This window comes from Lactuca saligna, chromosome 5 (genome assembly GCF_052625555.1).
Source record: "Lactuca saligna cultivar CGN05327 chromosome 5, ASM5262555v1, whole genome shotgun sequence".
Taxonomy (NCBI): domain Eukaryota; kingdom Viridiplantae; phylum Streptophyta; class Magnoliopsida; order Asterales; family Asteraceae; genus Lactuca; species Lactuca saligna.
In genome coordinates this window covers 140,188,573-140,199,526 of record NC_136421.1, presented here as the reverse complement: position 1 = coordinate 140,199,526, position 10,954 = coordinate 140,188,573, and positions in this window count along the sequence as shown.

Below are 10,954 nucleotides of genomic sequence, written 5' to 3'. Positions count from 1 at the left end.
CATGGGATCACTATCCCGAATAAGATAAAAATTTTAGAACCCATGGGATCACTATTCCGTATATAGATTTAGAAAACCATGGGATCACTATCCCGTAAGAGATATAAGAATAAACCATGGGATCATTATCCCGTATAGGACATAGATATAGAATAGTTTGATAATACCATGGGATCACTACCCCGAAAGAGACATAGAAACAATACCATGGGATCACAATCCCGAAAGAGACATAGAATATAGATACAAAGCCATGGGATCACTATCCCGAACGAAATAAAGATCCTGAACCCAAACTGTGAATAAGCTGGTATTAATACATATTGTGAGTCGGGTAACCATACTAATACGAAAACGTGACCTCCTTGACGTTTGTCAGACGTCGAACGATATCCAGAAATTTGTCACCCTAGGCGTGCCCGCCTAACTGTAGCTAGCAGTTAAGGTGTGCGATTGTCAGTCCCGAATAGATCTATTCACAAATTCCGCGCTCTCCCTCCAGGAGACTCTGGTTACACTTCCGGAGAGGATTTACTGATCATCCATAAAGGGTAGTGACTATCTCACAAGCTAGTACTAAACTATTCACAGGGTTCTTCTAAGATATTGACATACAGAAAGTTATGAAACATAGTACAGTAAAGTATAGATACATACATGAAATCATCGGATAATACATTCAAATGATACGGAGATAAACTGAACGAACATAGTTTATCAAATAATTTAGTATAGATATCAGTATACGATAGAAGGAACTGTAAAGACCCCCAAATTATTCCCATAATAACTTGATTAGTTTGATTGTTTCTTAACTAAAATTCATTTAGTTGAAATCGAGTAGTCATTCCTCATGCTCAGCATAATACATAAGGAGTAAAAGAGTTTATAGATTTGTCAAATATTGTTTGAAACACATCAATGTTGTGAATGGAAAACAGTTATAGTTTGCTTGTATTCCCCCCCCTGAAAACATTGAAAACAGTGAAAAAGCCGTAGGGGTATGAACTCACCGAACGAGGTACGAGACGGTTTGGATGCTAAGAGTTGAGCCGGGACTTGTAAATGCACGGGGTTCCTAATTATGAAGTAAAGATACACATTTGTATCTAATTAGGACTTAGATTGATTGTCGGATAGGAACAATTGCTTCAAGTCGCGATAACACTCCGATACAAGTGTTTGGTGGGACCCGGGTGGCGTTTAGGGACATGAATGGCACAAGGGACTTGGGAAATGAGTTGGGACATCAAAGGAACACTCCCATTAAGGGATTTTACGGCCAAAACACCCTTCCCCATGAGTTTACGGCCGTAAACTCATGATGGGTGTTTTATGGTGCCTTTTGGACTTCCAACACTTAGGGGATGATTTCTAGACTTGGTTTAAGGACTTGGAATGGTTCAAAACATCAATTTGACCCTATTTGATGGGAGTTTACGGCCTAGCAAGATCCATGGCCATAAACCCTTGTTTGTCCAAGAAAATGATGTTAATTGTTGCTAGAACAAATCACATGTGATTGGTAGATTTTATCCAAGGCCTAACATGAGTTTGCATGGGACTTTTGAGGTGTTTGTGGAGTTTACGGCCCATGAAACTCCCTTCATGGCCGTAAACTCTAATACATGGTGCTCCAAGGTGTTTTAAGGTCTAAAACTTGCATGAAAGGACTTCTAAAATTCATCTAAGGGCCTTAGGGGTGTGTAGTTTGCATCTTATCACCAAAAATTTTGGAGTTTACGGCCCAAGAACATGTCTTGGCCGTAAACCCTTAGAAACCCCATAAATGTTGTGTTTTAGGCCCTCAAAGTATTTTTGGTTGGTCCCTTGATTTATTCCAAGGCTTTTGGTGGTGTTGGATGGCTTTCTAACACCTTAGAATGGGATTTATGCCATGTTTTGGAGAGTTTACGGCCCAAGAACTCTCCTTGGCCGTAAACTCATCTAAGTCCCCCAAAGTTAATGTTTCAAGTGTCCAAATGCAAGAATCAAAGTCCCATAATTCATATCTAAGCTATAGGGGTGATTTGGAAGGGTTTAAGGGCATGAAAACCCTCATTATGTGAGTTTACGGCCCAAGGATGATCCTTGGCCGTAAACTCCTCCAAACATCACAAAGTTCAAGTTTTCCATGTTTAGATTACATATTTTAAAGTCCCATAGCCATATTCAAGGTCCAAACTAGTCAAGGAAGGGTTTAAAGGCTCAAAACCCCACTTATTGTGAGTTTACGGCCCATGCATGCTCCATGGCCGTAAACTCATGTATGTGGTCACAAATCATGTTTAATTCTCGAATTTGAAGGCTAAAGATGCTATAGATTAAGGCTAGGGAGGTACCTTAAGGATTTGAAGCCTTAAAATTGAGTTTTGGACACTAAATCTTTGGATTTTGGAGAGAGGTTAGAGAGAGAGTAGTGAGAGAAGGAAAAAGCTTCAAATGAAATCTGAAACTCGTTTATATAGTTCCCAAAATTTGCACACGGTGGAATTCTACCCGATACCGACGCTAACCGCGGCTTTTGGTTGCACCCGATTGAGTTTCCGTCACCCGACGGGAACATTTTAAAAACTCGTGAAATAATCATTTTGGGCGAATAACATAAGTTCCTGAGTGCTTTAGACACTCATTAGGATAAAATAAACGCATAATTTATACAAATAAATTTCAAAGAGAAATCGGAACGAATCCGATAACGGCGACTTTCCGGGTAGAACGGTTCTTGGCGACGAACAAATTTCGGGTTGTTACATTATTCCCCCGTTAGAGGGAATTTCGTCCCGAAATTCAAGGAATAGGATATAGATCATGAGTTTGAAACGAACTCGAATGGATTCGATATTTTGGGATCATCACTTCCTTCAAGTGGAATCGGGTCTCTACGAAGATTTCGAAACATACGATATGGAATTAGTCTTTAGACGTTCGAATGAAATTCCCGGAAACACTTCGGGACAGACATTTAGTAGAAAGACCTACTAACTTCTCGTTTCTAAATGACCACAGAAACGAGGAATGCGGTAATTCGTACCAGGAAAACTCTGGAGTTGTAAAGCATGACACAGTATGAAAGCTTGATGCCGAAAATCATGAGAGTTAGGTCGAGGAAAAGATATAGACAGGCGACCCTCTCGAAACCAAGATAACAACATGAATGGGACTCCGTCATTCCATGTTAAACGTAGCATCAGGGTATTATCGCGAATGTTTCTCATTTAACCAAATGGAACAGAATAGTCCTCTAGACCGAGGATTCAATCTATAGGCGCGAAGTTAGTGTTCTCCATCTCATTGGTTAGTCGTCTCGATGATGCACATCTCGATCACACACGAGGAATCGGGCTTAGAAAACATTCGAATAGATGGATAACAGGTTTCCCTTCAATCACGGGAATCGAAAAGAGTTGTAGGTATAAGAGTTATCAAAGAGAATTATACCTGCGGCGACAGATGGATCAGTGGTGGTAGTTGTCTTGGGGCAATTCCTCTTGAAGTGCCCTGCTTCACCAGAATTGTAGCAGGCTGGACTGATTCCTGCTCCTACTGATTGGTTCGTTGACTTGGCCGGTTTCCTGCAGGTTTGAGACAAATGGCCCTTCTTGCCACAGTTGTCGCAGCTCTTTTCGCGACACGGACCAGGGATGTGGTGATGGTAATTGCACTTACCACACCAAGGAAGATTGCCAGTGTATCCACTCGTAGGAGTTTGGGCTGTAGAACCGACAGCTGAGACAGCAATAGGAGTAGTAGCAGCATGGACTGCTACCGTTTGTTGTTTCTTCGAAGACCCTCTCGTACTCTGGGCCTTTCGCTTGTTCCGAGATTTCTTTCTACTTTCACCTCCACTTGTGTCTGACTCAGGAGTGGTAGTTTCTTCATCATAGTTGTCTTCGTGATCGATCAAGATTTTCGCAAGGCATTTAGCACTGTCGTACGTGTCTGGCTTCGCAGCCAAGACATTCCCCTTGGTTGGCTGGGTCAATCCCCAGATGAATCTTTCGATCTTTTTACTCTCCGGGGTAACCATTCCCGGACATAGTAACGCCAGGTCATCGAATCTTGAAGTATAAGCAGCTATGTTAGAACCCTTCATCTTCAAGTTCCAGAGTTCGTGTTCCAGTTTCTGAATTTCGCCTCGAGGGCAGTATTCTGCAAGTAGAAGCTCCTTCATAGCTTCCCAACCCATGGCATTCGCTACAGGTAGAGTTAAGGATTTGACTCGGCCGTTCCACCAAGTCAGGGCTTTGTCCAGGAAGGTACAGGCAGCAAACTTGACTTTGTCAGATTCCGAACAGGCACATATTTCAAAGATTGACTCGATTTTCTCGAACCATCGAGTCAGGGAAATGACACCTCCAGTGCCATCAAAGGTTGTGGGTTTCGCATTCATGAAGTCTTTGTAGGAACCCCCTCTTCGTTGTTCCTGGCTGCCTTCTAGGTTTTGAGTTTGGGGACCACCTCCGGAGCCACCGGGATTCATTTGAGATATAGCTGCCACCATTGCAGCAGTCAGAACTGTTTGAAGTGATGCGAGATCAAATTGAGGAGAAGGTGGTGGCGGAGGAGGATTATCATTGTTCTTCGAGCTGGGTCTCTTTCTCGGAGGCATCTTGATCTAAAAAGATCAGGAAAGAGAGGATTATAAGTCCTCTGAATTGAATCAAGAGATATTGAACAGGGGATATCTCATCAAGACAGATATAGCATCATACTAAGCGATAAAGCAGGAAGGAGTTATCAAGACAGAACATTTTATCGCCAGCGGATTGATCAAGTAACATCGCGTATACGAGGATTTTCTACGAAGGATTGGCTCGAGAAATACTCCCATAGTATTTCATGGTTCGCTGCAGCGGCGATTCGTTGTTTGAGATATTAGGTAAGTTTTAGGCATGCTGCGTACCACAGTCACTCCCAAGCACATGTTGGCCGTGTCTCGAATGAATATAGTTGGCCAGGCTATATTGACCCTAGACACGACGACATAACTGCCCAGGTTTAACCGCAGTGTACAACACCCATTTACTTATGTTTTGTTCTACTTGTGGTCACGGATTCCGACGGTTCGGTATACTTGTATACTTTTGAAAATACTTGTAGTTTTGAAGATACTTTTTAATTCAGAGCATTGAGGCCCTTTAGTGTTTATAGTTTTATACCATGTAAGGTTTGGTATACTCTGTTCACTATAAACAAGGGCTCTGATACCAATCTGTCACACCCCAAAAAAACCAAAGGCGGAAACGTCTCCGGGGTTGACTACCACGTTGTGTATCAAATCCAATGTACATAGTATTCACAGTAAACAAACATTACATTACATATATATGAAAGTTTACATGTGTTTCAAAAGTAAAGTTATACAAATATACATATGCATCATATTAACAAAAGTTGAGACGAGTCTTCTACGCACTCCGTCTTCGCCAAAAGAGATCACCGGGTACCTATCTAACTTGGACCTGAGAATACAAGCGGTTTGAAAATCAGCATAAAGCTGGTGAGTTCATAAGCGGTTTTGTTTTGTGAAAATGTATCGGTTTCCTTTAGTTTCCGAAAAGATTTGTTATCCAAGAAAATCCCATATTTTCTTATGTGAAGTTGGTTAAGTTATCGTTTGTTACCAATTCGATTATGTATTGTATTTACCCCAGGAAAATCCCATATTTTCCTAATTGTAAGATCAATGGTATATCACAAAGTATAGTTTAGCACACAAAACTATATAATGAAAATCTTGGGATCACTATCCCGAAAGACATATAAGTTAGTTTGAGATATTCGAAAGTACGGTTCAAGATCATGGGACTATCATCCCGAACTAACACGAGATAAGTTAATGTATGTATGTAAATATAGATTTGAAACCATGGGATCACTATCCCGAATAAGATACAAATTTTAGAACCCATGGGATCACTATCCCGTATATAGATTTAGAAAACCATGGGATCACTATCCCGTAAGAGATATAAGAATAAACCATGGGATCATTATCCCGTATAGGACATAGATATAGAAAAGTTTGATAATACCATGAGATCACTATCCCGAAAGAGACATAGAAACAATACCATGGGATCACAATCCCGAAAGAGACATAGAATATAGATACAAAACCATGGGATCACTATCCCGAACGAAATAAAGATCCTGAACCCAAACTGTGAATAAGCTGGTATTAATACATATTGTGAGTCGGGTAAGCATACTAATACGACAACGTGACCTCCTTGACGTTTGTCAGACGTCGAACGATATCCAGAAATTTGCCACCCTAGGCGTGCCCGCCTAACTGTTGCTAGCAGTTAAGGTGTGGGATTGTCAGTCCCGAATAGATCTATTCACAAATTCCTCGCTCTCCCTCCAGGAGACTCTGGTTACACTTCCGGAGAGGATTTACTGATCATCCATAAAGGGTAGTGACTATCTCACAAGCTAGTACTAAACTATTCACAGTGTTCTTCTAAGATATTGACATACAGAAAGTTATGAAACATAGTACAGTAAAGTATAGATACATACATGAAATCATCGGATAATACATTCAAATGATACGGAGATAAACTGAACGGACATAGTTTATCAAATAATTTAGTATAGATATCAGTATACGATAGAAGGAACATTAAAGACCCCCAAATTATTCCCATAATAACTTGATTAGTTTGATTGTTTCTTAACTAAAATTCATTTAGTTGAAATCGAGTAGTCATTCCTTATGCTCAGCATAATACATAAGGAGTAAAAGAGTTTATAGATTTGTCAAATATTGTTTGAAACAAATCAATATTGTGATTGGAAAACAGTTATAGTTTGCTTGTATTCCCCCCTGAAAAACATTGAAAACAGTGAAAAAGCCGTAGGGGTATGAACTCACCGAACGAGGTACGAGACAGTTTGGATGCTAAGAGTTGAGCCGGGACTTGTAAACGCATGAGGTTCCTAATTATGAAGTAAAGATACACATTTTTATCTAATTAGGACTTAGATTGATTGTCGGATAGGGACAATTGCTTCAGGTTGCGATAACACTCCGATACAAGTGTTTGGTGGGACCCGGGTGGCGTTTAGGGACATGAATGGAACAAGGGACTTGGGAAATGAGTTGGGACATCAAAGGAACACTCCCATTAAGGGAGTTTATGGCCAAAACACCCTTCCCCATGAGTTTACGGCCGTAAACTCATGATGGGTGTTTTATGGTGCCTTTTGGACTTCCAACACTTAGGGGATGATTTCTAGACTTGATTTAAGGACTTGGAATGGTTCAAAACATCAATTTGACCCTCTTTGATGGGAGTTTACGGCCTAGCAAGATCCATGGCCGTAAACCCTTGTTTGTCCAAGAAAATGATGTTAATTGTTGCTAGAACAAATCACATGTGATTGGTAGATTTTATCCAAGGCCTAACATGAGTTTGCATGGGACTTTTGAGGTGTTTGTGGAGTTTACGGCCCATGAAACTCCCTTCATGGCCGTAAACTCTAATACATGGTGCTCCAAGGTGTTTTAAGGTCTAGAACTTGCATGAAAGGACTTCTAAAATTCATCTAAGGGCCTTAGGGGTGTGTAGTTTGCATCTTATCACCAAAAATTTTGGAGTTTACGGCCCAAGAACATGTCTTGGTCATAAACCCTTAGAAACCCCATAAATGTTGTGTTTTAGGCCCTCAAAGTATTTTTGGTTGGTCCCTTGATTTATTCCAAGGCTTTTGGTGGTGTTGGATGGCTTTCTAACACCTTAGAATGGGATTTATGCCATGTTTTGGAGAGTTTACGGCCCAAGAACTCTCCTTGGCCGTAAACTCATCTAAGTCCCCCAAAGTTAATGTTTCAAGTGTCCAAATGCAAGAATCAAAGTCCCATAATTCATATCTAAGCTATAGGGGTGATTTGGAAGGGTTTAAGGGCATGAAAACCCTCATTATGTGAGTTTACGGCCCAAGGATGATCCTTGGCCGTAAACTCCTCCAAACATCACAAAGTTCAAGTTTTCCATGTTTAGATTACATATTTTAAAGTCCCATAGCCATATTCAAGGTCCAAACTAGTCAAGGAAGGGTTTAAAGGCTCAAAACCCCACTTATTGTGAGTTTACGGCCCATGCATGCTCCATGGCCATAAACTCATGTATGTGGTCACAAATCATGTTTAATTCTCGAATTTGAAGGCTAAAGATGCTATAGATTAAGGCTAGGGAGGTACCTTAAGGATTTGAAGCCTTAAAATTGAGTTTTGGACACTAAATCTTTGGATTTTGGAGAGAGGTTAGAGAGAGAGTAGTGAGAGAAGGAAAAAGCTTCAAATGAAATCTGAAACTCGTTTATATAGTTCCCAAAATTTGCACACGGTGGAATTCTACCCGATACCGACGCTAACCGCGGCTTTTGGTTGCACCCGATTGAGTTTCCGTCACCCGACGGGAACATTTTAAAAACTCGTGAAATAATCATTTTGGGCGAATAACATAAGTTCCTGAGTGCTTTAGACACTCATTAGGATAAAATAAACGCATAATTTATACAAATAAATTTCAAAGAGAAATCGGAACGAATCCGATAACGGCGATTTTCCGGGTAGAACGGTTCTTGGCGACGAACAAATTTCGGGTTGTTACAGATGGCTTCGCATAGGGCGACGTGGACGATCCGAGGCCGTGGCCTCGAGTACACGGGGCGTACGGGGGTATGCGGCGTGTACCTCGGCCCTAGGCTAACTCCTCTTCGGATAATACCGAAATTTTAATAAAAATTATATATAAATCATTTATCAAACTTCAAAAATTCATATCTCCTTCATACGAACTCCGTTTCCAACGTTCTTTATGTCCCCACGAAGGTGAGACTACGATCTACGGCTTTCGTTTGGATACCGTTGGCAAATTCCGAAATTATTTTTATTATTTATTTATTAAAATGAGGTGATTAAGGAATCTCTTTAAAAATTCATAACTTCTTTATCTGACGTCGGTTTTTGCCAGACTTTTTACCGTTGAAATACCATTGTCGAGACCTTTGATTCTCGTTTAGGTCATTCCAGCCAAATGTCGCTCGATCTCCGTTTCGAGTTTTTAGCTGTCTGTTGCTAAGCTGGACCTAAAAAATCATAACTTCAATATAAGAAGTCGGATTTGGGCGTTCTTTTTACATACGATCATGGTTTGATGATATCTAAACATAGAAGAATTTAAATAGAAACTTTTTGGACATTTTATTATCAAAGTTAATTTTAGTAACTCAAAAATGTTTACAATACTTGACCTATTAGGTCATTACAAAGAGTTGAAATATCGGGTTGTCACAGATATTCACCCAAAATCAATAAAAATCGGATTTTATTTATCAAAAACGTTTTTGGTAAGTATCCCAAGCCAAAACAGCAAGAAAATCGCGAAAATAGCCTGCCAGACCCGTTGACTCGTCGAATCTGGACTTGGACTCGTCGAGTACAATCGACTCGGCGAGTCAGGCATGCAGAAGACAAAAAATTTCGATTTTCAGTCAAATTTCGATCAATTAAGCATCAATTTCACTAGAAAACAGCCCTAGGTTCTGATACCACTAATGGGTTTTGAGCAATACATCATTCCTATGGTGTACATGCAAACCCCAATAGCTTTTGGATCTAGTTTGTCTAATGAACATGCAATTGAATATCCAAAGCTATAAACCTTTGATCTAGCATACAATTAATCATATTAACATAAAATAGGGTTTAGATCTTACCTTTGATTGTTATATAGCAATAACAATCAATCATTGGCTTTAGAAATCTTAGTGTCTCAAATGTTGCACCTCTAATGGAGTCACAAACACCAAGAGCAACTTGGGTGAAGAGGAGAAGAGAGGAGGCTGCCCAAAAACGTCTACAAACCCTAAAGGGAGTCTTAGCCACGTTTTTGGGACAATAGGGTTCCTTTATATAGGTAGGCTATTAGGCTTTTCAACTAGGAAACCCTAATCTAACTTCTTAAGTCCTAAGCAGCCCGTTGATTCCTTTAACATATCCCTTGGACGATTTCTAATGGGCTTCCCCATAGAATTCATCCAATCTATATATTATTAGGTAATCCATAGCCAATTGTAATTATCTTATAATTACAATTCTAGTCCCTTAAGTTTAATTAATCTCTTTTAGCCACAAAATTAATTATCAATTAATTATTGAGTACTATTAATTAAACAATATGATTTCTCCTTTAATATATTATTCTCATAAAATATTAATATATTATATTTAAACCTTTCTCTCCGTAATTCATTCTACATATTGCTATGGTGAAGGCAACCCAAAAGGACCATGCTCATAATCGGGTCAAGTACATACCAAAATAGTTATGGACTTAGACAGTAATTCAACAATATCATCCCGAGACCCGTAGCAAGTCCCAAAGCTCGGAAGATCCCGAGAAGAAAAGAGTTTCAAGCCGGAGCTCTGCCCGCAAGAAACCTGGTGTGTGAAGATATCCCAGTTTCACCGAAGAGTTACTACTTGGAGAGCCGTAGTGTTGTCTGATAATCGTGTTATCCAGTGAGTGTATAGCCCTTTTCATAAACATGATTTTGATACAACTATTGTTTAAATGTATTAAGTATATGTTTTGAGTTAGTGTGTAGTCACTTTCTTCTAACACACACACACACACACATATATATATATATATATATATATATATATATATAATATATATATATATATATATATATATATATATATATATGAAGTAGTTGCTAGCAATATACGTGCTACGTGTTTATATATTGTTGTTTATTTGAGATAAGTGTGGAATGGATGTTTTATATAGTTTTCAAATGAGTTAAACTGCATATGTATTTTGTATCTACAACTATTTTGGGTCGAACATGGGTAGATGAGATAGTTGGTGTGTGATAAAAGATGAGTTGGATAAATGAGATAGAAGGTGAGATAGATCTTGTGATGAGGGTA